Consider the following 27,099-nt stretch of genomic DNA (forward strand, 5'->3'; position numbering starts at 1 on the left):
AGCTACTGCAGACTGCAACCATAGGCGCTGTGTCTAAAGGTATGCGTATACGTCGATGCGTACTTCACAGTGACATTTTGCTGTAGCAGTGTTTTTGAAATTACATTTCTTGCAGGTTAAGCTCACATGACGCGGCAGGGAAGGGAGTCCGTGGCGAAAAGTGAATATAACCGAAGTTGGATAGCGTTAATTTTTGCGCACGAAAGGCAAGCTGGACACATCGCAAATCTCCAGTTGTACGAAACACAGTGCAGCATGGTCGTCGGTTATGCCAGTGCTTCAACATATGTTTCAGCGTCGCACTTCGGACATTGCGGGCATATACCTTTAAGTTTTTCCCCTTGTGGACCGATGCTGTGTGTGTTCATGGACATCATGTTTTCGAAGACATGTAAGTTCTCAATAATAATGCGAAAAAAATGCTGGTCATGTTACGCTGTGATATAATACCTGGTGAGGTAATACGATGCTATGACGCTCAGTTTCATACGAAATAAAGTGTTTGATCTAATGTTGCTTATTTGTGCCACTGATACGCACTGCTGTGCGGTGTTGATGTAATGTTCAAAGAACGCCAGTAAGCCTGGCTAAGGCACGGGAAAAAGGTCCACTAGAGGTCCGTAAAAGGTCGTCATTGACGTACTATGGACTTCCTTGGGACGTGCGCGGATGTTATTTTGGCAGTTCTGAGTACGTCCCAAGTATGTCAAAATTATGTTTCAGGATGTCCTCAGGATGTCTTCATCGCCCTGAGGGTAACATCATGTAGACGTCCTTGGGACATCGGTGGTTTACTGGGTTGCATCTAAAATAATTAAAGAGGCACGTGACACGTTCACGGTCAGAACATGCTTAGATTGAGGTTGTTTGGCGTGTCACGGGACGGCAGCTTCTTTCAGAAGTAGGTCTGTACTAAACGCGAGCTACAGAGGACTTCATTTATGTGCAGGAGTGTTGAATTTCCAGTGGAAGCGTGCTTCCAGACCAGCATTTAGAAGATGATTGGGAAAATGAGCTTTGTGCACTGTCTCTCTTAGTGGTGCATGTCCGTTTGGTACATTGTTGCTATAATTGCTTTTAAAAAGGAGCTATGTACCACGCAGATAACCAAGTACGACACATCAGATTTCAGAGCGAAAGCAATCAAAAGCAGTGTGCTCCTTCTGATGTGCCGTTGCCTTTGCATCACAAAGAAAATGGCATATGATGCGAGGAAATCGTCAAATCATCACAGAAAGTCTGGTTTTCTGTGTCTCCAAGAAAGGGGCTCTTCCTCCTTCTTTGTATGAACAGTCAGCTCCACATGACTTCCATCTAAAAAAGTATGTATCCGTTCACCTTTTGTTGGGCTACTGGTACCAAACAACTACATGTGCGAGTATGAAAGTACATCTGATATTTTACTGAAGGTACACAAAATGTGTCTAGTCACAGGTGCTCAAATGCTTTTTTATTCCGTTACTGAGCAGGACCAACAGCTAAGCAGAGAATCCTGTAGTAAGATCATCCATCGCCACTCCATGCTGCACAAACGCGCATATAGGAACCCGCTACGTAACTTCGTAACACACCGCATCACAACACTCTGCTGTAAAGTTCGGGCAAGTAGTTGAATATTCAAAGCGACAGAGCGACAAAAGCGACAGAGTCCCCAAAATTCCGCAGTTCGACGTGAGATTCAGTCACGAAGTTGCAGCTGAGCTGAAGTTACGCCGAGCGTGCTTATCCGATGCTTTTTGCTCGTTGTAGAAGACAATAACGAAGTTGTCCGAAAGAAACTTTCGTATAACGTTAGCTTCGGCTGTGCATTCTGCCTGCTTCGCTGCCATGCTAAAAAGCTTGAATCGCCAGTTTCCCGACATTCCAGCTGGTCCCGTTACAGGAAATCGCACATAGCGCGACCGCCCGAATACTCAAACATGGCGCCGCCGCCAAGCACCGCTACGAGATGGCAGCACTTATGAATAAGGCGTATTGGGGGTGACTTCTGCAAGGTCCTATCGCTTCCATCAGTAGCAGCTTCGACCGAGCTGCATAAGATGTTGGCGCTCTCTCATGAGTTTTCAATTGCTACGGAGGATCTGGCCGTTATGACGCCCTGAACTATGCCTTCACTATGGCGGAATTACATACTGCACCACTCCGCTATAGTCGAAGTCCCCCCTGGAGCTGATTGTATTTCGCATCAGTTGCTTGAGAACCGGGGACCCAAGGCTACGACAGCCCTTCTGACGTTTGTTAACGAATCATGGAACACAGGTCATGTGCCTACTTCATGGAAGATCTCTGTCGTGGTTCCAGTGCTAAACCTGTGAAGTCACCGAAGGCTTTGGAAGCATTCCGACCAATAAGTCTGACGACCTGTCTGTGCAAACTAGTTCAAAGGATGGTGCTGAACCGCCTGCAATGGTTCCTGGAGACGCGTAATCAGGCTATCACAATATCACAGGCTGCCTCGGGATCCAGGACGGGATGCAATGCCATGAACAGTATCACCACCTTGGTGTCGTTCACTGAAGAAGAAAATCAGCTATACCCTAAATACTGTTAGACCTCTAGCATAGCAGAATGATGGTACGTTCTTCTGTGATACGTTGCAGACTCGTCCCCAAATGGGATAACTCAAGGACAAATGACGTGGTAATACACAACCGTGTGTGTCGCCTTACAGCTGCAATATTTCTGGGCATAAAGCGGGCCTATGATACCGTATACCACAGGTATGTCTTCCATGACTTGTATGTAATATGAATTCGCGGCCGGTGCCTGCATTCGCTCTCTGAGTACATACAGTTTTCATACGAACATCTAACGGCAATACAGGCCGTCATGGTTTAACATCCGGAGTCTCCCTGGGAGCAGTTCTGAGTCCCCTCCTTTTCAACGTTGTAATGGCTGGTATCGCTGCCATTTTGCGGAGGGGCGTACGATCGAGCTTATACGCCGACGACAATTGCTATTGGTCCTCCGGTAAGCAGTGTCCTGCACTCCAACGAAGAATGCAGGATGTTATCGATTAGGGTTTCATACACCTAACGCAAAGTGGTATGGACCATCTCTAGAGAAAAGACAGTTTTCCTACCTTTCATCCGTAGATTTCTGCCCCGCTTCTCTCTTAACCTGAACGGGGAGGCCTTAGCAAGAGTTTCCCACCAACGGGTTCTAGGGGTTGTACTCGACCATTCTCTGTCTTAGAACGCCGAAGTGGACCAGCTGAAACAACGGGTAGACTCCCGTATCAACGTTTTAAGTATGTTTCGGGGTCCCGATGGGGCACGACATGCCACTTCATGTCTGGCCCTCATTCGTCTCTGGTGTGGTAAATGCTTGCATACCACGTACCCGTCCTTCATGGCGTATGCCCAACTTCGGAGGCTTCCCTACAACGTGCACTAGCAAAAAGTTTTAAGCGGTGCCTAGGCGTCCCGCGGGCAACCTCCAACCACGCAGCTATCGCTGGAGCTAGAGAGTCACCTATATCTATTTTGCGACTGACCGAATCCCTCATGCGTTATACACGTTTGGTGTCTGGATCGACATGTCAAGCACAGCGTTGGGCCGCGGGATTCGTACACATCGTACAATGTCTAGCATTCACCAAACTCTGGCGCCTTACTTCCATGAAATACCTCTGTCCAAGCCTCTGCCTACAGCTCCCATTCTGTACTGGATGCCGCAACTACCTACAGTGTCACTAGACGTGCCGGGCCTCAAGTCAAAGAGGGACACTCAAGGTCCTGTTGTAATACAGCTCGCACGGGATGTGATTGCTCAGATGTTTACAGATGCGTCCACATCACAAGGGTCGTCTACATGCGCATTCGTCATTCCGTCCTCGGGAGAGCACCGTGCGATCCGTCTGTCTCACAGGACGTCCTCAATTGCTGCAGAGCTTGCTCGCCTGGTTATTTAACCGCGTGGACAGGCAACGTCATGAATCACTCTTTGAAATGACCCCAACTGCACCTGCCTCCCATCGAAAATGCCAAGGCCGTTAGAGTCCGTCATCCATTGCCAGCGACTCATCGTCCGGTTCGCAGTGCGTTTCTTCATAAAATAAGTGTCGTTGGAACACCGAACTGTTCAACTTGCGGAACCGTAGAGAACGAGGAGCATGTGCTGGTCACCTGCACCTGAGCATGTGCTGGACCTTTCGGGACAAAGTGGGATTTCAGTCTTCACTGTGAGGGGATATTTCATCTCACCACGTTACCAGCAGCAATGGGGAAGGGTATCGCCTGGCGATGAAATATAGTTGTAGTTGCTGCATGCTCATTGGAGGCACCCACTTAAATTTTGAGTTCAAATTCGTAAGTCCGTCTGGTACTTAAGAACAACAACTAAATCATGACTATGGCCTGGGGTGATTCACCGCTTGAGAGCAGTACCCTACCCCATTACACGAGAAGCATGAGATGTGAAATATGAAAATGAAGTTATGTGCAAGTACAACTCTTGAACTCCCGTCCTCTGGTTGCGCAACGCTATACGTCGCACAAAAGGAAGAAGCACATGAAAGAAGCGCCAATGGTCCTTGAGATGCAGGGGAGGACCCTACAGCGTCTGGAGCAAGCCGGTAGCCAAGAGGAACTCCAAGAACATCAGAAGTCCTCGACGGTGTTGGACATGGCTCTGACATGGGCCAAGAATTGCAGCCAGGTTGAACGTCTGTCGGCTAGCACCACTCAGCTGAGCACAGAGTTGCTGCCTCTCCGTTTCGTAGAGCTTACATTCTATTAGGACGTGCTCAATGTTCGCTATAACGCCACATTTGGAGCATAGGCAGCTGTCACAGTATCCGATTCGGCACTTGAATTGGGGAGTGGAGGCAACGTTGAGACGAAGCCTGTGCAGGAGGGACGTAAAATAGCGTGGTAAACGGTCAGGAACTGAGAAGGACAAAGTGGGATCCACCGAATACATGAGAGACCTGTCAGTGATGTCCCGACTCCACTGCTGGCGAGCTAGTGGCTGAATGAGCTCATTCAGAAGTGATCTCCTGTCTCCTCTTGATAACACCGTTGGTACAACAGTCCGAGACTGTTGGGCAGCCGTTGCCGCTCTGTCGGCTTCTTCGTTTCCGCTCAAGCCACAGTGACCCGGGACCCACTGCAGGGATATATGATGACCGTGATCGCTTAGACGCTGAACCTGATGGAGGATATCAGTGACAACTGGGGCGAGAGATCCACGTATTCCCATGTTGGCTATACATTGAAGAGCAGCCTTTGAATCTGAGTAGATGGCCCAGGCCCGCGGATCGTCACAGGGCGTCTTACGTAGAAACAACAGGATAGCATATAACTCAGCCGACGTTGATGATGTGCGGTGTGAGAGACGGTATCCATGTGACACACCGTCAGTTGGAATAACAAATGCAGACGATGAACATTCATGACTGGAGGATCCGTCAGTGAAAACTGCAGTGTGGTCAGAATAGCGATTGTGCATCATCTCCGCTGCAAGCTGTTTCAGAACTAATGTAGGCACTTGGTTTCGTTTGACATTAAGACCAGGAATTGACAATGCGATCGATGGTACTGGAAGCGACCACGGAGGCGTCGTGGGCACCACTGATCTTGCAGAAAACGGGGGAACCTTAGGTTTCACTTCCATGAAACAGTTGTATGCGTTACATTGCTTCCGGCGACAAACTTTTGCTATTAGTGGATGGCGGCGGTGGTGTGCTCTGAGGCGCAGGTAATGGCGAATGGTCTCGTACTTACAGTAATGGCTGGAATGCGTATTCCTGAAGAACACAGCTTATTACTAGAGTGCCGGTAAATACGTACTAAAAACTCCCGAAATATGCATGCAACTATGCACTGAAAATCTTCGAAATATGCAGTAAAAATCCTGAATATGTCCAATGTTTCTGATTGTTCTTGGTACAAAAGCAACAACAACAACAAGTTTATCTCGAGATGATGGATGGGGAGTTTTTATCGCCAAGGGCGAGACTCTAACTCATTGCTGCTGATGATGCAGGGAATGAAATAGTGAGCCCCTTCACAATATGGATGGAAGTCCTATGGTATCCAGAAAGGTGAAGAGAGATTTGAGGGCAGAGCGTTGGTGGGCTGGATGTGGCCAGGGAGCAAGCAATTTTGTGAGAGAGAGGGGGCAGGAGCCCCGCTCATTAAGGGATCCGGAGAGGGTTCGGGAAGGTTGATAGTGTGGGCAATGGAAAAGAATGTGCTCTAGGTCTTCTACGGCACCCATAGGTGGGCATTTTCCTGCGGCCTCACTCATCCTCACCAAATTTTCCTCACCAGTAACTTAACCTCAGACGCCCTCACCCTCACATTCCATTTCAAATTTTTCCCTCACGAACCTCACTGCAGGGCATCGGGATCCCGAAAGTCCTCACCATCCTCATCCTCACGTGCCTTCACCTCATGAGGTTATTCACGACGCTCATGGCCTCACGTACTATACCTCATGAGGATCCTCATCCTCACTTGTCCTCACCTCATGAGGGCTCTCATGGCCTCAGGAGTCCTCATCCTCACGTGCCCTCACGTACCTTCACCTCATGAGGACCCAATTGGCCTCATATGTCTTCAAGTCACTAGGAGACAGGTGAGCCTCAAAAGAACTTTCCGTCATGTTCACATGAGACGTCGGCGTTTATCTACTGTGTTGGTAGTTGGTACTAATGATACTGCACGGCATTAAACTGTTTACAGGGTTTCGTGCTGTGCTTGGATAAATGTGCTGACAGTTGTTACTGTCACAGTGAGGTTTAACGTTAGTGTTTGGCATCAGTAAAGTGGAGCCCGAAATACTACAGTGCAGATGTACCGTTACCGAAATGATCGGGTGGTGGCGGGGAAGAGTACTTGAAGAGATCCTGTATTCGATTCTCAGAACCACTGCTGCCAGAATCGTAGGATACGCTCACAGCTGAAGTGTTTGGGCACAACTATGGTACTTAATCGCACCTACAATCAGGTCGTGCCTTTTTGGGTGCGTTTTCTTATTCAACTCTGGCAACTCCGAGTTACTCTCAGTCGGCGAAAAATAGCCAGAGTAGCAACTCGCCTCTACTCTGCTCTGTATGTATTGGTATCGGAGCGGAAGACCAGCCGCACAGACTGGCTCCCTCTAACGTTTCACACGGACTAAACTTAGGCTACTAAGGCTGCTCCACTGATCTCTATGTATAAAGGCTGGATCGCGCATGGGAGAGGGGCTCGTGGGGGAGAGGCATGCCTTCGGGCCGCCATGTTGGTGGGCCCTAAAGTGCTGTGTGTGCCCATAGAAAACAATTGGAGGCAATAGAGATTGTGAGTACTTATTGCGCTGCAAGCATTGGTCGTTGTTTATCATCACACACTTTTTTTAAGGTGCCGGTATACTGATGTATCCTAACAGTGTTTCACAGGTGTCCTGCCGTTCGATTCTTAATTACGTTATGTTTTGCATTCCGAAACTAGACAGTCACTGCAGTGCAGCGCTGGGGATTGTACTACAGCACGTTTCCCAGCCAATATTTCAATAAGAAACGACTTGAGGTTAACTACAACAATGTATATAATATCCCGTACTGCGTTCTGGACAAAAATTGTTCCATAAAGAACGGTCCGGGAAAAGATGTACTCGCACGGCAGAAAGAGATCGTTCTGTAGAATCACAGCCGTTGTTTTAGCCGTGTATGCGTTTAGTATGATTTATATCAAGCATCGCCTTAGAAAGAGTCTTTTAGTAAACGACAGCGGTGCTTTGCCTCGCAAATATGGACACACCGAAGCAGCCAAAATAATTACTTCACGCAATTAGATCACACTCGTTAGGACAGTTAATCAGGTAGTGATGTAAGCTTAATCAGTTAAGTTACTTAGAAAGTGGTAACACCTCCTTGAGACACAGGACTTATCTCTTTTTGAAGTACAGCCCTTCTATGTTTGTTTGCTTCTTCCTTGATTTGTTCTGATTATTTGCAGGCGCAGTTGTGCCAAACTGAATGTCCTTCTCCAGCACTCACATGCTTTTGTTGAATACAACTGCAGCGTGAGAAAAGCTGCTTGGGGACGGGGTCCTGCTATCCAGTGCTGACTTTGTCATGCTTATTATGTGGAGCATGTTCCAAAAAATGCAGCTCCACGTATGGTCTTCAAATTGCAACAGGACTATTTGGAGCTTGAAACAGTTGTGATTTTGTCATTTTGGCCCTCGTGTACCCAGTCTGTGAAACGCAAACGAAAAAGTCTAACACGATATGCTTTTGTAATGAAGATCACTGATGATGAGTAAAGAGAATATACGAGTTCAAGTTTATTCAATATTTTATATCATTCATTATATTATTCAGCATTTTATGTCAAGTTTATTCAAGTTCAAGATTTGTTTCTTGCACTTATGCGTTTCAGGATACAATGAACGTGCAAGGGAGGTCGCAAAAGACTACATTTATTGTTTTGTGACCTTGCTACAATGGCAATATATATTTTAGGAATGACAAGGGTCAGGTACGCTCTCTCAATTTTAGGTTGGAATGAGCAATGAATAGCAACTTCCCTCCTGATATTTTCTCATATATGCTAAATTTTAAATTTAATGTGATCGAATATGTGATAATATAATAATAATATATAAGAATATAATATGTGATAAATGAATGTGATCAACAGTAGATGTAAATAACATGAGTAGCCAGAAAAGTGCATTCTCAATAAATAATTTTCTTCTTATAGCGTATATGTGCATGCCTATTAACTGAAACAATTATCACAGTTCCCTGACAAGTTTTAATTTCTGAGAGTGTACTGTAGAGGCTGCTTAGATCTACAACAGTTCATACAAGGTATTATATACTGTGAATGCCTTTAAAAATCCCATGTGACACATATGCCTTTACTTTCTTGAGGTGCTGTGGTAGTCAAAGTTTGTGGGCATTACGCTGGTTCTGCACCCATTTCTTGAGTATGTCGAGGCAGCTGTGAAGTAACCTGCATTGATGATGATTATTCCACTTTTTATGGTGCATCGACAACAAAGGAAATAATACATCAGAACATTGGTTTGGGTGCAACCAGTTAAAAATGAATATGTTGTTTAATAAATGCATTGGACAAATGTTAAAACATCAGTTTAAAACATGGTTTACAATCCATGTATCTTCTAAAAATTAATAAGATTAAAAACTATTCTAAGAAGAATATGGGGAACTCTTCTAAAAAGAATTACAATCTCTAATTATTATATTGCTGGGTGAAGGAGCCTAAAGTGTAAGGTGCGTTTCTGATGTGAACATGTAAGAAAATATGCAAAACTGAGAGAGGCTAACCACAGTGCGTGCACTGAGGTTGTTCCTTCCTGTAAAATAGAAACCAGTGGATGAGGAACCTGTACACCCAGCCGTATCACACTGCACAGATTATTCACTGGGTAGCCCTCATGACGAAACCTGTATTCAGAGACCACTTTTGGCTTAAAAACTGCTACAAATAGCACGACACGCTACAAATTATTACTATCGTAACAAGCTGACGATACAGCTCAGACACAAAGGCGTTATTCAAGTCGCGCCACACCACCGTTACGTAGGATTCTTTGTCACAAATCAAACCAACGCACAAAACAATACCAATACATGAAAAAAGGTGACAATCGTGGTCTCATTATGACGAAATACCGAACTTGTGCGCGAAGGTAATTCAAAGAAATGAATGTGGCACTTGCTTCCGCAGAGAACACCGTGTACCATGCTAGCAATGCATGCAAAAAAGCGCTCGAGTGCTTGCACATATAATGATGACAACACTACCTGTGTAGTGTAACATGTTCTTTCAAGCATATAATGCACTCAAACTGTATTTGCCGCCGGGTAAAATGCAAGTGTGCTCGATTGAACGTCGGAAGAGCGATCAAGCAACCTGCATCCAGTGCTCGTTTTGGGCAAAAAAACACTTCATAATGGTCAACTAAATATACAGAATACGCCTATTTATTCCTTGATGAAGAGTGACTCACCTGTATAAATTTAGGCCCTGTAACCTTGCCAGTACGGTTGGTACGACCGTAATTGCAAGAAGTTGCCATGATCGCTGCGGCGACTGTTGTGGGTACAGTAAGATGGCGGCCGGTTTCTTCACGCTCGCGCTCCCTATCCACGATCCAGCCTTTTACAATCGAGATCAGTGGGCTGCTCTGAAGAAGGGTAGCCGTCGTTCTGACGTCACACACAAGATAGCAGACGATGATACGTCGTCTGCTACCAACCGTCCTGTTGACAGACAATTTCGGTGGTGTTCAATTTGGAAGTGTAGGACTGGTTAAAAACTGTCGAAGATTTTCAAAATCTGTTACAATGCACGCATTTGCGGTAAGTTGTTAAACAGGCAGTATGCCACCACTTCCACGTCGTCTCACCCGTCAGGCCAGTCCGTCAGAGTAACTCTAGCCGTTCGAAAATTACGGTCAAAGGTGGTTACTCTGGAGTCACGTAATGATAAAGGCTCTGACGTCGTTACCCAACTCCTGGCTACTCGGGTTGAATAAGAAAACGCACCCTTTGTTGTTGTTCTTTCTTCTCCTTCTTTTACATTTCAAAGGCGCGCTACAGTCACGGGGATTCCAGTTTTCCTGGCTTCGTTTTGAGGAGACAAAGAACGAATTTCAAAATTCTTACAACTCCATGATGAAAAACCCGAGACTGGGGAAAAGACGAAAAACAGACGACGCACACAAACTCTCAATTTCAACGTCTGTTTTTCGTCTCTTCCCCAGTCTCGGGTTTTTCATAATAGATCTTTTTGATTGTTATTTGTTTGTTCTGCTTTGTTAGTTTCTTCCTTAGTACTTCCTTCATTATTGCTGTCGCACACACTTTGGGGAGCCCGGTAAAGGCTGCTTTATATTGAGCTTGATGCTGTTAAGAACAAGAGATGTCAAAATAAAAAGAAAGCCTCGTTACATTCCCAGCAGCGGTAACATTTGTTTAAAAAGACAATACAAAAACACCGCACATGGTACCTTTGGCACGACACAGCACGCGTGTGTCCAGTTGCAATCATTCGAAATTAGAGGGGGAATGCAGCTGCACGCGCTTTCGAAAACGCGGTACAAGGCCTCTCCAAACGAGGCTGCTATTCCGGTAAACAGGCAGAAAAACGAATCCACAAGAGGTAGTGTGGCGCTCAAAACACGACTTCGAAATCGTGTTCCCTATTCTCGGGGTTTCATCTTATGCAACAAAATAACGTGACCGCCTAAGAGTGTCATGACTTATCTGTAAGGTCACTCATGAAGAAGTTGCATGCCCCTTTGAAGTGAGATTCTTCATGGTAGCCTTCATACAAGGTGGTCCACCAACCCTGATAGAAATTCATAGTAAAAAACGTAGGTCCTGGAGATACATGCGATGAAAGGATTTTTTTCTGCCAGTAACTTTTGTCACATATTTGTAATATTTTTATTTCATTTCAATTGACGGAAAGTTAATTTCTTGAATTAAACTCCGAAATTTCCCAAGGCAATCTAACGTATTCTTTGCAGAAATGGGTTCCCCGTCGTCAGTTTACTCAGCATAGCGCATAACCCAACTCGTAATGCAATGGCAACTGCCGAAATAAATTCGCCGAAAATCGTGGAAATGAGAGCCCTTGGCACCGCCTCTTTTTTGACGGCTCTAAGTTTAAGCGCAAAGCTGCGAAGAAAGGAGGTTACATTGACACGCCACACGAGGGGGAAAGGGTGACAAACCCAACCCGCAGAAGAGTTCCGCTGCCAGGTATCAGCTTTGCCCACGTCAGTTTCAGGGTCGCGCTCTTTTTCCTTTATTCGTGTTTTGCTCAGTGTGTTTGTTTGCTTTTGGGTGCGTACGCGGCAGTTTTCACTATGACCGCTGATAGCGGTCTCGTAGTTTTTCTGCACCACCTTATTGTCATGAACCTGTGTATGTGTGTGTGTGAGAGAGAGTTGTATGCACGAACGCCTGTCAGCTCTCGTCTTTTTTCAATTCGTTTGTTTCAACATGCTACGGATTTCTTCACATTCAACACACTTCCTGTGTACATTGATTAGGTTATCATTAGCGTAAAAGCGTTCGAAGCGTTCGCCATCTGCTGCAATGCACAGGTGGGCTCCCCGAATTGTATCTTCCACGGCACTTTTTACGAGGGGCGTTCAAGTCAAACCGGGACTTTTCATTTTTTGCAACAGTAAAATGAACTTACAGGCGAGAAATTAGTTTATTTTTCCACGTAATCTCCAGCTGCACTAATGCACTTGTCCCAGCGTTTCACGAAGGCTTGGATGCCAGCAGCGTAGAAATCCTTACCGGCGCGTAGCAGCCATGGTCGGACCGCATTCTTGACCTCATCGTCGCAGCTGGGCCCCCAAGGAACGCCTTCAATGGGCCGAAGAGATGGAAATCGCTAGGGGCGAGATCTGGACTGTAAGGGGGATGTGGTAGCAACCCCCAGCCATGTCCCTGTAAGGTGCGTGTCGTGAGATGTGCGGTATGCGGGCGTGCATTGTCCTGTAGGAGGAGGACTCCTTTGGTGATGAGGCCCGGCCGATTTGGCTTCAGCACACCCTTATGCACAGACAGCTTATGCACACCCCTGAGAATCCAGCAGTAATATGCACTATTGGTCGCACTATATGCACTATTGATATCTAGACATGTTATGCGTCGGTTCTTGAGGATCAGGCGCTCCACAAGTTGGATGTTCTCAGGAACTCTGACACTGGGCTCTGAGCCGCCCCGGCCGGGGTTGTCCTGCACTGATGTACGGCCATCTCGGAACCGTTTGCACCACTCAAACGCTTTGTTGCGGCTAAGTGTATCGTGGCCATACTGAGCCTGAAGTCTTCTGTGAATTTCAGATGACTTTACGCCTTCATTCACGAGAAACCTCATGGCAATTCGCTGTTCGATGTGCGCGCTCACCTCGTTGTCGGCCATCTTGTCCAGCACGTGTCTTCTGTTTTGCACAAACTTTGGACTACCACGTTGTAAACGCGAAGGCCTGTCGCGTGTAAAAATTACCAAAAAGAAGTAGCGCGAGTCATTTGTACACCCAGGAGACAGAAAGTCCCGGTTTGACTTGAACACCCCTCGTATTTCGGATCTGGAAAGCGACGAGCAGAAAGCAGTGATTTCCCCTGCTGGTCAGCCAGCGATCGTGGTTCGCTTTTGTATGCTTCGTCTTTGACGGGACCCCGGAGGTAGAAGTCCATCGGCGTTAAGTCAGGAGACTTGGCGGGCCATGACACTGGACCAAATCGGCCAGCCCACTTCTCCCGGAACATGTGACGGAGCAGCTGTACTGTACGCCGCGCGCTGTGAGGTGGAGCCCCATCGTGCTGAAACCACACTCGGGTGTGTTCAGCAAGAGGCAGGTCATCAATAAAGCTGAACACGGTATCTAAAATTTCGCTAGAGTAGCGGTTGGCATTTAGGGGTCCCGTGAAAAAGATTGGTCCAACAATGGCTCCGTTATAAATCCCGGCCCATACATTGAATCCCCACTCGAGCTGATACTTGCAGTCCCGTAGTCAGTGTGGGTTTGTTTGGCTCCAATAATGCGCGTTGTTGCGATTCACTTGAGCGCTATGGCAGAAATGGGCCTCATCAGCCCAAATGACCCTGTTCACAAAGTTTCTGCTTTCCTGGGTCCGACATCGGATCCAGTTACAGAAATCCAGCCGTTTCTGGTTGTCGCCCGCCTCGAAATGTTGATGAAGACTCACGTGGTAAGGGTGGAGGTTGTGCTTGTGTAGTATTCTCAGCACACTTGACTTTGATGTCTGTACTCACTTTGCCAGGGTGCGCAGACTTTACGTGGATATCATCTCCTACTTCTTTCAGGGCCTGGTCTGTTTGTGTCGACTCACTGGCAGAGATTGGGTGTGACCGGCTCCGGGTACCGGAATGGAAACTTCCTGTTGTGGACAGTCTCACAAATGCACGCCTTATGGTACAAGAGCTCACCACCCTACTTCCTGGAAGCATTTCACTGTATTTGAGGACTGCTCTGTCATAGTCCATACCTGCAGCCCCCAGAGCAATGATCATCCTTGTTTTTTCTTGGTTGGAATACACGGTGCTTGCCATCGCTGCCGTTTGCTTGTTCACTGCGTTCACTGAGACCGGAGTGCAAAACGGTCCAAAAATGTATTTCCTTCCTTACCTGTGAACACATCGGGTGACCTCATTTTTTGATAAGATAGCTCTGATTCCCGCACTCACCGCGGGTGTTTGTTCCGTGGGTAAGGGTTGTACCCCTTTCCCCCTCGTGTGGCGTGTCAATGTAACCTCCTTTCTTCGCATCTTTGCGGTCAAACCTAGAGCCGTCAAAAAAGAGGCGGAGCCAAGGGCTCAGTCAGTCAGTCTCCACAGATTTTCGACGAATTTATTTTGGCAATTGCCATTGCATTACGAGTGAGATTATGTGCTATACTGAGAAAAATGACCACGGGGAACCCATTTCCGCAAAGAAAACGTCAGGTTGCCTTGGAAAATTTCGGAGTTCAATTCAAGAAATTAACTTTCCGTCAATTAAAATGAAATAAAAATGTTACAAATATGTGGCAAAAGTTGTTGGCAGAAAGAAAATCCCTTGACCGCATGTCTCTCCGGGACCAACGTTTTTTTACTATGAATTTCTATCATGGTTGGTGGACCACCCTGTATATGGAGGAATGAAACCTAAGAACCGAACATGGCGATCCTCGAAGATCTTCGAATTTCCATTCCAGAGTTGATCCAACACTGGCTTTCCGTATGCCTCGGAACACCTCTCATCAAGAAGCTGCATTAATTCATCGATTGCGACTCGATGTAACTTTTACAGTTCAGTGGTGTTGCCGCTTGAAACAAGTTGACTCTTCCAGATGCTGTGACTGCGGTGCTCCAGAAGATCTGGAGCACATTCTTCTTCGTTGCCCACACTACCAGCCCTCCCGAACCGCACCCTACACTCTCGGAAAAGCAACTCTTAAAATAACTCTTAATCCGTGTTTTACTCTTAGTAACCGTAATAGGCGACGACGACGCCAACTGCCCTATCCGTTATAATGTATTTTACTTGTAGTATCCGTTAAACCCCGAACTGTATCCGTTAAGGCACTTGTTTTCACCGTCATTTCTGCATTTACCCTTAGAATTGACGCATATAATTTCCCCTTGACGGATAAACCAACCTCGGACTCATGACTCACTACTTTTACGCTTATTCTTGGTTAACCTTGCAAAAAAAAAAAAAACAAGAAAGTCTGCGTGTGCGTGCACAAACAACAACATCAACGTATTTAGTCGGTCAGCTGCGAGGACGCTGTCAAAACTGCGACTGTTCGGGATACCTGCGGGCTGCTGTAGACGCGTTTGCCTATGCTAAATGCCTCCCCCCCCCCCCCCCTGGCTGGAGTTTCATGTGTGGCCACCCACCAGCAGACCACGGTCTTGTAGGTGAGTTACCCTTCAATTCACTGAGTCTTGAATGAGTCTTCAATTTCACTAATGATGCTTTTCATTATCAAAGATATAGGTGCAGCTGTTGCATCGGTTCGCCAAATTGCCCTGATGCAATTGCCGATTCCAGAACCAAGATGGAACGCATGAGGCGGCAACAAACGTTCCTTCTTCGGAGGTATTCCTTCTTTGTTGGCGCTGCAGCCGATGCGAGCGCAAGAGGAGCACGATGTTGCTTTTGGGGGACGAAGGGAGGGCACCTTGAACCGTTGACGGCTACAGAGCTTTTTCGTTTACTCATGCAATGTGGTGCACGTGCTGCAATAGGCGATAATATAAGAGTAAACATTTGACGGATGGCGTAACCGTCAGCCGTTGCCGCTTAAAATAAGAGTATGAAAACGAACGATTCTTGACCCTTACTATCCGTCATCGCCCCAAGCGTAAGGTGATGACACGTAAAATAGCGGTCAAGAATCGAACGTTTTCTTACTTTTACTATCCCTTGCTTTTCCGAGAGTGTAGGGGTCTCCTATCCAGCTGGACTCTCGCCTCCTCTCTCTCTCTCTCAAAATTGCTTGGTGCCTGGCTGAATCCAGCCCACCAACACCTCTGAAAGCTATTTTGACAGTTTTGGACACCATAGGACCTCGATCCTTACTGTGAAAGGGATCATTATTTTATTGCGCACATCACCATCACCAATGAGGTATCGCCACTGGCGATGAAACTCCCCATTCATCATCTAAAAAAAATGAAAAAGTTGTTGTTTGATAGGTCCCAAACCAAGATCAAAAGTGTTTTTTCATCGTCCCAGATACGAAATCATATCGAGAAATAACAAGTTTATTTTAAGAGGATGAATGGGGATACCGAGGAGATGGGGATATTAAAAAAACAACAACAACATGCATCTGCATGAAAATCAGAGCTCTACTGTACCTTTATGCTATTACTAAGGGCTTGACATTCGCTCCTATAGTGTAGCTGGAAATTCAAACCATGTTCATCCTGGCTGTCCAAAACTTTTCTTTCTCTCACGTGTCAGTTCCACAAGGTTTCTCTTGTACATTACACAAAAGTACACTTTCTCGAGGGCTTTATTACAGCACACTTAGACTCTAAACAAACTGAACACAAGTGGTAACGCCTTAACTCAGGTGAGCATGTGAGTACGCCAACCTTCGGAAAAATATAACATATTATCTCGCGGCAAAGTGACGGAAGACATTTTAAAGTAATGTACCCGTCTAGGACGTTTTCCGCACAAAGGCAGGCAAAGATTGAGAATAAATGCCATATTGTTGTCCGACATAGCGTGGAAAACTCCGTCCTACTTTCGAGATAGCAGGGCGTTCGGCGTAATGAATTCGCTGCCCATAAGTATTTTCAATAGGGGCCTGCTGGTACAACGACATCGTGCAACATAGGGGGCTGTCCGATGCATGGATGTGTCCGACATGGGAGGTTATACTCCACTTCGCTGCGTCTCTGCTGGCATTCAAGCACCCTAATTGTGAGGCGGAGGGTGATGATGAACGATGAAGAGACCAGGCTAACAAAGAAAATATATTTATTGGTTACGAAGGCTGTGCGTCCGTTCCCGACAGCGTCGAGCCTGCAAATCACACAACTGGCAGGTGAGGAGGCTACGTTACAGCACAGGCGCGGAAGTATGTTTGCGGAGGGTGGCGGGACTACATACACTCACCCCCATCCCACGCAACCCTTTTCCACCCAACGTGACGCTTCCCTTTCTCATAGCACCAGGCGTGTTTGATATGTGAGGTTATCACGAGGCAGCGGCGGGCATTGGAGTGCTACATTATAATACATACTGCAAGAGAGTCTGCCAAAGCCGGAGAGCGACCTATTGCTTCGTCGTGGCGAGGGCCTGCCGACATGTACAAACGGTCGTTCTAAAACTTCTCACGTTGGTGGCCGTTTTCTACGGGTTGCAGTAGATCCAGTTAAGCCTGTCGTCATCCCCACAGGTTTCATGTTGGAGCTTCAGATTATTAAAATCAATAGCTCTCGAAATACATGGCAAAAAAATATAGTGTGATTTATGGATCATTCAATCGATGTGCCTGCCACCGGCAACGGCACGACAATCGACTTTGAGTGTGAATTTGGCACCCTGAAACGTACCGATTCCGTATCCGTAAATCATATCTGCACTTATTCTCACGCAGTTATTGGGGAGAAGGTGGGGGCGCAAGTTGAATTTTTTTTTAGAAAACCGTCCTAATTGAAAACGTACTCAGGGGTGTAGGCGTTTCAGTGCGCTAGGTTGATCCCTCTGGATACAATGGAATAAAAATTAAGCGAATATTTCATGACAATATGGCAAAGAACTTTTAACATGCAAACATGCTAATTTTAATATTCAAAACTTTTAATATGCGTCACGTCTGCAACAGGAGGCAGAGTGTTTCAATATGCCCCAACCTTGGGGCGCGCAGCAACAGGCTAAGGGTATGTTCAAGCTGGGTATTGCATAATGCAGGAATCAGGGATTTGCCGTGCAGTCATTGCAAACGTATAATAGGTATTTGTTACTACAATCCCAATGTGACCAGCCTATGCAAACCTTGCACTGAACACACACCTAGTTTGATTCGTACCATCAGACAATAATATTCCACGAAGTCATCCATAACAGTATTTGGGCGCCATTTATTCCTGGACGTCCTAGGCTTTGCTCTGCTCAATGTTCTCTATGTCTTGCTTTCCCCTGCACTGTACATACCGCCTTTACGTTTCCATGTTCATGCACTTGTTGCAATTTGTCCCATAGCGGCATGGCGCCGGTAAACGCCATTTTGTTGCCGAGGAAGACGCCATAAGTTACTAGAGTTTGGGAAGTTAAGACTGCGAAAGAAGGACCTATAAGTACTTCTCAACCGTCGTGCTTCTTGTCCAAGCATTCTCGAGCACACTGTCAATAATTGTTGCCAGAGAAAATTTGCTTGAGGTCACGGAACCCCCTTTTGTTGTCTCGGGGACGATCTGCTGTAGGCAGCACCGTGACGTTGTTGTGAGTGGAACAGAAGTGTGGAACGATGCTACAGTCGAAAGATGCAGCTGCTTGTGCCAGAAGGGGACTATGAAGGTTGGCAGTTTCAGTGTACCTCGTGTTGCAATGTGCCCTCTTTCCCGATTGCTCTCGTACGATCACAGGTCCGCTTGGCAGCTATAGGACAAAAAAAAAAAAAAAAAGATCAACATCAGTAATTCCATGGTGTACACGGGTTCAGCGCAGGAAGCTCGTTTATCGCACCTAAAATGATGTGCTTACGGAAGGAGGAAGTCTGCCGTGTTGTGCGACCTTCAAACTCGATCAGGGACCAACTGGGGGCTCGCGATTCCTTCACTTTCGCATCTGGCAACTGCGTTGCGAGATGGTTATGTGTGCTACTTGAGGTACGCATCGGCCAAAAAAAGTTTTTCTTCATGGCAAACCGCACAGCGCGTTATCCTCTCCAGCATTATACCGGGTGTTTCAGTTACATCCCCGGGCTAAATAATTCGCGAACCAGTGCACCAATCGAATAACTTTCTTTTTTACAAGTATCTGTCCAATACCGCCTACAAGATGCGCACCGCGTGAATGAGCGGGAGGCGCTCATTATTTAAATAAAAATTCAAATGAGTTTCGTGAAAAAAGCTAACTTCTAAAGCAGGGCGCCGTCGGCATTAAAATGGGTACTACCCCTTTTGGGACCTTCAGTGGACACCTTTTAGAGAAAAACCTGCCACCGAAGCGGGCCATTTGTTGCAGTAATTAATTGGTTTCGGTTTACGTATTTTTGTCGCGGCTGGTCGCGGCGAAGCGCAAAAGGACGTAATTCATTGGTGTAATTCATTGCTGTAAGGACGTAATTCATTGATGGATAAGGGAGTGAAAGAGCGTCTTTTTGCGCTTCACCGCGACCAGCCGCGACAAAAATACGTAAACCGAAACCAATTAATTACTGCAACAAATGACCCGCTTCGGTGGCAGATTTTTCTCTGAAAGGTGTCCACTGAAGGTCCCAAAAGGGGTAGTACCCATTTTAATACCGACAGCGCCCTGCTTTAGAAGTTACGCTTTTTTACGAAACTCATTTGCATTTTTATTTAAATAATGAGCGCCTCCCGCTCATTCACGCGGTGCGCATCTTGTAGGCGGTATTGGACAGATACTTGTAAAAAAAAAAGTTATTCGATTGGTGCACTGGTTCGCAAATTATTTAGCCCGGGGATTTAACTGAAACACCCTGTATATGATGATACCTAAGAGCATACAAGCAACATAACTCATTGCAGTTCTGCTCCTACATTTGACTGATATCTGCAAACCATTATGCGCAATTTAAATTATCCCCGCATTTCCTTAGCAATTCAACGATTGCTATCGCATTACTCCTCGTATTAGGAGGGAGATCGCTATGTTTTAGCGTCCCCTTTTCTCCTTGTGGGGGGCGACGCACTGTGTCTTATAGACCTCTCCCCTTATAAACAAACGATGTCATCGTGTTCGACAGCGCCACCAATTTGGTAGAGTTACAGAGTACAGGTACAGAGTACAGGTAGAGTTTGGTAGAGTTACAGTTCAACTACGCTCGAACCTAGGGACAAACAAGGTCACGCCCGTGAGCCACGGTCTTGAGAGGGTTGCGATGGCCCCTGAAAGAGACGCGACCTTCGGTCCTAGTTTTCTTTCAATAGGAGGCAGGGAACAAGTGCCCATTCGTGGAACCCAGCCCTCCCCTTCCGATTTCTTTCGGTTTCAGTCTGTCCACCAACGTCATGATGCCGTTTTTAGTGTAGAGGTCTATTGAGCTCGGCTTCGCAGCCACATTCTGTGGCATGGGTACTCGCCGGCGCATGGAGTTGATTTTTCATTGGGTTTGTGTGGCTTCAAAGTGGGTCTTTCACGAGTCTGCCCGTACAGCCAACGTACATTTTGCCGCAAGAAAAGGAACCTCATGAATGTTTTTGGCTCTGCATTTGGGCGTATCTTGCCTCGTGTTTCTTCTGGCTGTTTTCCTTGTCCAGAGTTATTCATCTTCTTTGGAGACTGACTAGTTTGTTGGCGCATTGTAAAATAACTTCTACCGTGTGCTGCTTCGTTACTTTTTATTTTTGGGCGAGACGGCGGAGATCATCTCTGTAGTGTCCAGTGTTTCCCACTCGCAACCGCTCCGGTTCCCAGATCGCCTTAGCCAGAGCGTCACTGTGTCCACGGGCCTGATGGAACTAGTTCTTCTATTTTGATTGCGAGAACGATTAGGAACCGGTCTCTATAACACATCAGCTCCTTCTTACATCATTTTAGCGTTTCCGGCGTTTGTAACAGGGCCACCGTGGCTCAGCGGCTCAGATGATAATCCTCCACGCCAAGAATCGGAGGTAACCGAGGTCGGAATCCCCGGCGGTTGCGCTCTTGGGTGCTGCTTTTCTGTGCGTTTACCTTACATGCTGTAAAGCCGAATATCTTTACCAGTGCTCACGGATTTACCTGTGTAAATATGTTTGTGGTAGACCCAGTAAACCATCTACATCCCAGAGACATCCATGTAACATCATGAGCGTGACATTTGGATATCCCAGGGACGTTCGCACATAGCCTATAGACGTCTTTTGTACGTCCGCTGGATGGCCACTTGTCCCACTTTTTCCACATCCACGGGACGTCCCACTAACTCAACTAATATATATTCGGACATTCAGAGGACATTGGCGCCACCTTCCGAACCGTGCGCACGAACACATATATTGAAACATTTTGCGAGAGCTTTGGTGGTGGGGGTGGGGGTGTCGGCACCATTAACGGACCCGTAACTATAGAGAGTGGTCACCACATAACTATTTCGTTCCCTGTTTCCCCTCTGTGCCCGTTTCTGGTATTTCCCATAACGGACACAGAGCGCGGCGGTTTAAATAAAGCTCACAGTCCAAAAAGCTTCGAAAGGTACTAGCATTCCCTTTCCAAGAGAAAAAAAATACTATATATTGCTTGTCGCGCGAACTTCCGCGAATTCGAGAGTACTGCTCGCCTCCGAAACAAAACGGTGGGTGAGCTATCTAAGTATAATTCAATTATATGCACAAAAACAACAGTCATGTGAGGAGTTGCGTGGTGTATTAACTCTGCAACAAAGTAACGCCTGTGTTTCTTACTGCTCTTGGTCTGAGACACTCAGTAGGTTAATCGAAAGCCAAATTTGGGAGTGCCACAGAATTCCGCATATCTGCCTCTTTCACAATAGGGGCTCAATGTAACATAGACGGTCAGTTTTAGAAGCAGCAAAATCTTGGAATCTTGCACAGGACTGCCCTTTGTTTCTGAGAGACGTCATTCAGCCCCAGTTTGCACGTACTTTTTGGTTCGTGATACGATATCACCTCAGCATATCCAAATTTTGATTACCCATGACATTTGCTTTGGGACGTACAGGGGATATACAGAATCGGATATCCCCAACAACTAAAATATTTTGAGATTGGACGTCCATGTGACGTCTATGGAACATAGCTACAGTTGTGACATCTGCGACATAGTTTGGATCCAATCACGAATATCCATAGGACGTACATGGGATGTCTCGACGTCTTGGACGTCTGCGACACATTTTGGACCTCTCCAGGATATTCGTGGTTTACTGGGCTCAATTAAATTGTTGAGTGCCAGCCCAACAAGGGGTGATAACGTCAACGGGGAGTCCGTGTAATATTAAAGCATTATCGGGATCAATATCCACCACTGACATTACTTCTCTCTTCTTTTTGCTTTTTCATTTCTGTGGAGCTCATTGATCCACGCTGCATACAATTACAAAAACAGCACTACATCGCCCCCAAAACGAAGAACGGGTGCTACGCCCGTCTTGCGGACACAGGCAGTCCCACGAAACTGCCGATACCAAACATCTCTCCGAAGCCTTCGTTAGGATCGCAACAGTTCATGAACCAAAAATTTACAACCCGCTCCGAGAGTACAAAGGAGCGAAACACTTTCGTGACGGTAACAGACATACGCCAGAGCAACTCACACTACTTGCAGGAACTTGAAAGCACTTAACTTTACAGAAGAGCCATCCCTTTCTATCGAACATTGTGTTTTTTACTTGACCTGCCGCAATTCCGTTATCATTAGAGGAACCAGCGACAATTTAGCCCCTATGAAACGTCCGATCCGACTGTCGCGCATGTGCATTAGTTGTAGGACGCGTGATTTCGCTCAAACGACCACGCTCGCTCTTAGTCGGGACGACCGAGTGGCATTGGCATCGCGAAGCAAGATGGCGACTGCTTCCAGAAAGTGGGAAGTTGAGTTGTCGAGTTCTAGTGAATGTTACGATGGGATTGTCACGTATGTTGACTGTTTCGAACAATGTGTATCGTCTGCGGGAAGTTGTTGGATGTAACGACGCATTGAATTGGGCATTTCACACGCTTCAACGTCCAATCTTGCAGTGCTGCTTGGGCATTTGTGCAACACAGGTACATACCATTTTCTGTATTTTCAGTCAATATTGGGTGTACACGGGCAATATAGGGCCCATATTGCCAGAATTTCCCCATATTGGCTCAAACTGGGCAATATGGGCCCATATTGCCCAGTTTCAACCAACATGGGGAAATCTTGGCGAAACGGGCCCCATATTGGACCGGATCGCAAATGACCAGCCATTATAGGCCTAATATTGTGTGCTGCTTGGGATGTACTTCACGATGTGACCCCACATGCGCAAACTGTGGTGGCAAACTTGCAGTGCCTGTACGGTTGCAAGGGCAGCAACAGCTGCACACCGATGGCGTATGCTCAGTGGAAAATCGCATGCTTCTCCACCTCGCTCCACTAATCTCCGCACTGCCCACTTCCTGCGCCTATCTGGCTGTTCCACGGCACCCGCACACGCTGATCACGGCTCTTCGAAATCTTTTGCCTCTTCCGTCAAGCAAGTGCCACGTGTCGCGCGCATCGCGGCCCAGCCCAGTGAACAGCGGACACCCGAGCCTAAAATTCAGAAGCCGCGTCTGTTGGAGGGACAAAGCACTACATCTGGCACTGTAGTCGCAATGCTCTTCGTCGCCTTACGCGCCATTGTCCAGCAGTTTCCAACGGCAGCAGACTTACCTGCAGTTCAAGCAATACTTTGCTTTCAAACCACTCCTCCGTACTGGCTCCTTCCTTACGCCCAACAATGAATAATGGTCGTCCTCGCGCCTCAATGGTTCATTATGAATCAACCACGATCTTCCAGTGGAATTCACGCATCCTACAGTCGAAGTTGTCCGACTTCCGTCAGTTTGTGTGGCGCGACAAATTCCCTGTGTTGTGTATTTCGGAAAGCGGCACTAAGGATGACTTTCGTCTCTCGAATTACGTGACCTTTGTCTCGGAGCCCCGTGGACAGACTAGCCGTGCTGCGCTCTTTGTCCATGCCGACCTCCCGGTGATCTAGCGCGACCTGCGAACAGTTGGAATCGCTGCGACTACGTCTGCTGCTCAGTTCGAGTGGGTTCACTTGACGTCACCATAGTCTCACTATACATCCCACCATCGGTCAGATACAACGTGGATGAGTTGGGCGCCATTATAGCTGGCCTCCCCTCTCCTTTCGTGCTCTGCAGAGACTTTAATGCCCACAATGAAGTCTGAGGCAGCATGCGTACTGACACCAGAGGCCAGCAACTAGCAGACCCCTTCGCGGACAAGAATCTCTGCGTTTTAAACGATGGCTCACCAACTTTCGTCTTCTCGACTTACCGCTGTTCTTGTCTTGACCTCACCGTCGCGTCAGCGTCCATCGCCCATCGGCTCCCCTGGAATGTTGATGCGGACACCCTTGGCAGCGACCACCTGCCTGTCCTGGTCGGCATCCCGCACAGCCGCCGATCGTCCAGCTCGCACTCCGTCAAGCGGACCGACTGGCAACGATTCGCACGAGTGATCGAGTCTTCCCTTGCATGTGACGGGCTAAGCAATGCGCAAGACTTCTGTCGCGCTGTGGCCACCGCAACCCAGGAAGCAACCACAGTGCACCGCGTCCCACTTCAGTTTTCCGCTACGGACGCGGAACACGAGCGGCTCCGTACACTCCGGCGACGCACAGAACGGCGAGCACGGCACACCCTCCTACGCCATGACCGGCAGGCTGCGAAACGGATTCAGAAGGCTGTTCAGCGACGCCTCCAGAAACTCACACAGGACCGTTGGCACAGCTTTGCATCGTCCATATCGACCCGCACACCTCTGTCTCGGATTTGAGGTGTGCTTAAAGGGACTATGAAATGATTTTTTTCTCGTTCATCAGAAAGAAAACCTTTTTTCGAGTCTAGGACCAAAATTTTACCTTCACCATGCGAGGAGTATTCTCGGGAGCGAATTTAAACGGAGCGGCGAAGGGAGGACAGCTGGCGCCGCGACGTGGCAAGCTGCCGAACGGAGACACAGCGCCGCGGGCAACTTGACGGGACCACGGCCGTCTAGGCAACACGTCATCGTGACGTGATGCCGAGCCGAAGGATCCCGCCAGGAGCATGCGCCGTAGGATCCCGCGTATGCGTTCATCGGGAGTGGAAATCTCCATGACGGCAGCTTCCGCGCGATGGTCGCAGTCTATCGCAGTCGCATAGTCGCATCCTGTGGTTTTCGTCGACATGCCGAGACGATGTTGGATAGTTGGTTGCCCTAATTTACGTCAATATTCGCCTGGTATCCAATGTCTCATGCTTCCCAGTGACGAGACGGACAGCTTTTGATGCCACGAAGCAATCGGACCGCCGGAGTGGAAAGACGATGTTTTGTAGCGGACATTTGCATGATCGAATTTACGAACAGCACGCTGAATCTCTTCAACGTACTAGATAACGAGCTCAGTGTCGTCTGAATCAAGGTGTAGCACCATCACAGTACCTGTCCACACCGGGGATAGCACATCCACCTAAACGGCGCAAAGGTGTGAGTATTTTTCGTTATTGGGGCTAACAAAGGTCTCTAGATTTCAGGATTGCGTAAATGGGTTAATTCTCATCTGCGTGACTTTGAACCTTGCCGCCGCTTACCGCACAGAGAGAGTAAAAAAAAGAAAATAGAAGTTACCGAATCTAGTCCCTAAACTCAGGTGATGCACTGTTGATAAAAGTACACTTCGTTTAGCATGATCTGAGAAACCATACTTCAATAGAATATTTATGTAATATGTTGAACATACGTATCCATTCTTTTCTCTCACTCATCTGCTTTCATGTTTACAGATGACTTCCTCAGCGGAGCCTGAAACCCCTTAGGTGAGACAGCATGATCATTGTAACCCACTATTCAGAGCAGACAAATGCTGTGCGCCCTCTTTCCAGATCCCTCTTTAATGCAGTGTCCTGCCTGCCACTCGAGCTCTGTATATTGTTCACAAGTTTTTTTTAATAACTTTTTGTTATTTTATTTACAGTTTGCTTTATCATGTGCACAAATATGATATTGAGGGGGACATTTTCTTGTTTACACTTCTTATCTTATAATCATTGCTCAGTTAGATTACATCATTTGCATTCACCAGAACTGGGGTTGTATACTGTGTTATTTTCTTCGCTCAAATCAGGGCACATGTGTATGGCAGCCGAAGTCTTTCACCAGGGTAACATGCCACTTCAACTCCAGCAAGTGCTCTGCAGGTCACCGCTAAATTAAAGGAACCTACCTTTGATGCACCATGTCCTCATGAGATTTTGTTCCTGCTACAATTCTGCGCTTTGTTTCACATTACCAAAAAATAACTCTACCAACTATTATCATACCAGTGGTGTACTGCTGTGTTCAACTAGTTCAACTTGCTCTGGGGATCCTGCATGGCCGTGCAGCTACTTCAGCCCTTATTTGCTGGTAACACTGGTGCCAATACAGTTGTTAGATGAGCTGTGTGACAGTGTAAAATAGAACATATCCTGTCTTCTATTAAGAATAAAAATTGTGCATGTATAGCATATAATCTGTATATGTAGATGTTAGGTCTTAGTTATTGTACTATTTTAGCTAAATGTCAACATTTCAGCTGTTTGAGCCTGATGCCCTCGTCCTTGACGCACATACAAGTGTGCCCACACCCTCGGAGGAGCCTGCATAGCGAGGACTCTGTCCCGGTGGCAAATGGAACAGTTCTTTCACAAAGAAAGCAGATTTCCGCCAGAAGACCAACAAGCAGTTTACTTGAAATAGTACCAATTAGTTGTCGTTTTTGTAACTGCTAAATATTGGGCATGCTACGTCAGTACTGGGGGTTTTGCTTCTTTCCAGTTACCTCAACTGATGACTTCAAGCTTACGTAACACAATAATATAAGGGGGCAATGAAGCAGGCGAACTGGTGTCGTGAGATTGTGTCCCCCAGTCTTAAGGTTATGGATGTATTACACAGTATTGGAAACCTGGTTGAACAATAAATTTGTTAAACGACAAACACTCATCAAAAATAAATACGATGTGCAGAATACTCTTACACAATACGCTACAGCTGAGTTTTTGTAGGCATGATGGTTGGCAATGCTAAATGTTCAGATTTACGACGTGCTCAACATTGAATACAGAATACGTGACGTGCTCATAAATAAATTCTTGCATGAAACATAATCTTAGGCAAACAAGAAGTCCTTCGACGGAAGGAAATACAGTCATCTCTAGAACAATAAATG

General features: G+C 46.8%; 1 long non-coding RNA gene across 1 annotated transcript; it reads right to left on the reverse strand.

The window, feature by feature from the left end:
• Nucleotides 1–8,833: 8,833 nt before the first annotated feature.
• On the reverse strand, nt 8,834–10,103 carry LOC135383416 (uncharacterized). Its single transcript, XR_010419863.1, has 3 exons — nt 9,976–10,103; nt 9,349–9,409; nt 8,834–8,951 (listed from the first exon to the last, which is right to left on the reverse strand). It is a non-coding gene; the product is annotated as an uncharacterized LOC135383416 (long non-coding RNA).
• Between the last annotated feature and the right edge of the window lie 16,996 nt (nt 10,104–27,099).

Source organism: Ornithodoros turicata, chromosome 2 (genome assembly GCF_037126465.1).
Source record: "Ornithodoros turicata isolate Travis chromosome 2, ASM3712646v1, whole genome shotgun sequence".
In the NCBI taxonomy this organism is placed as follows: domain Eukaryota; kingdom Metazoa; phylum Arthropoda; class Arachnida; order Ixodida; family Argasidae; genus Ornithodoros; species Ornithodoros turicata.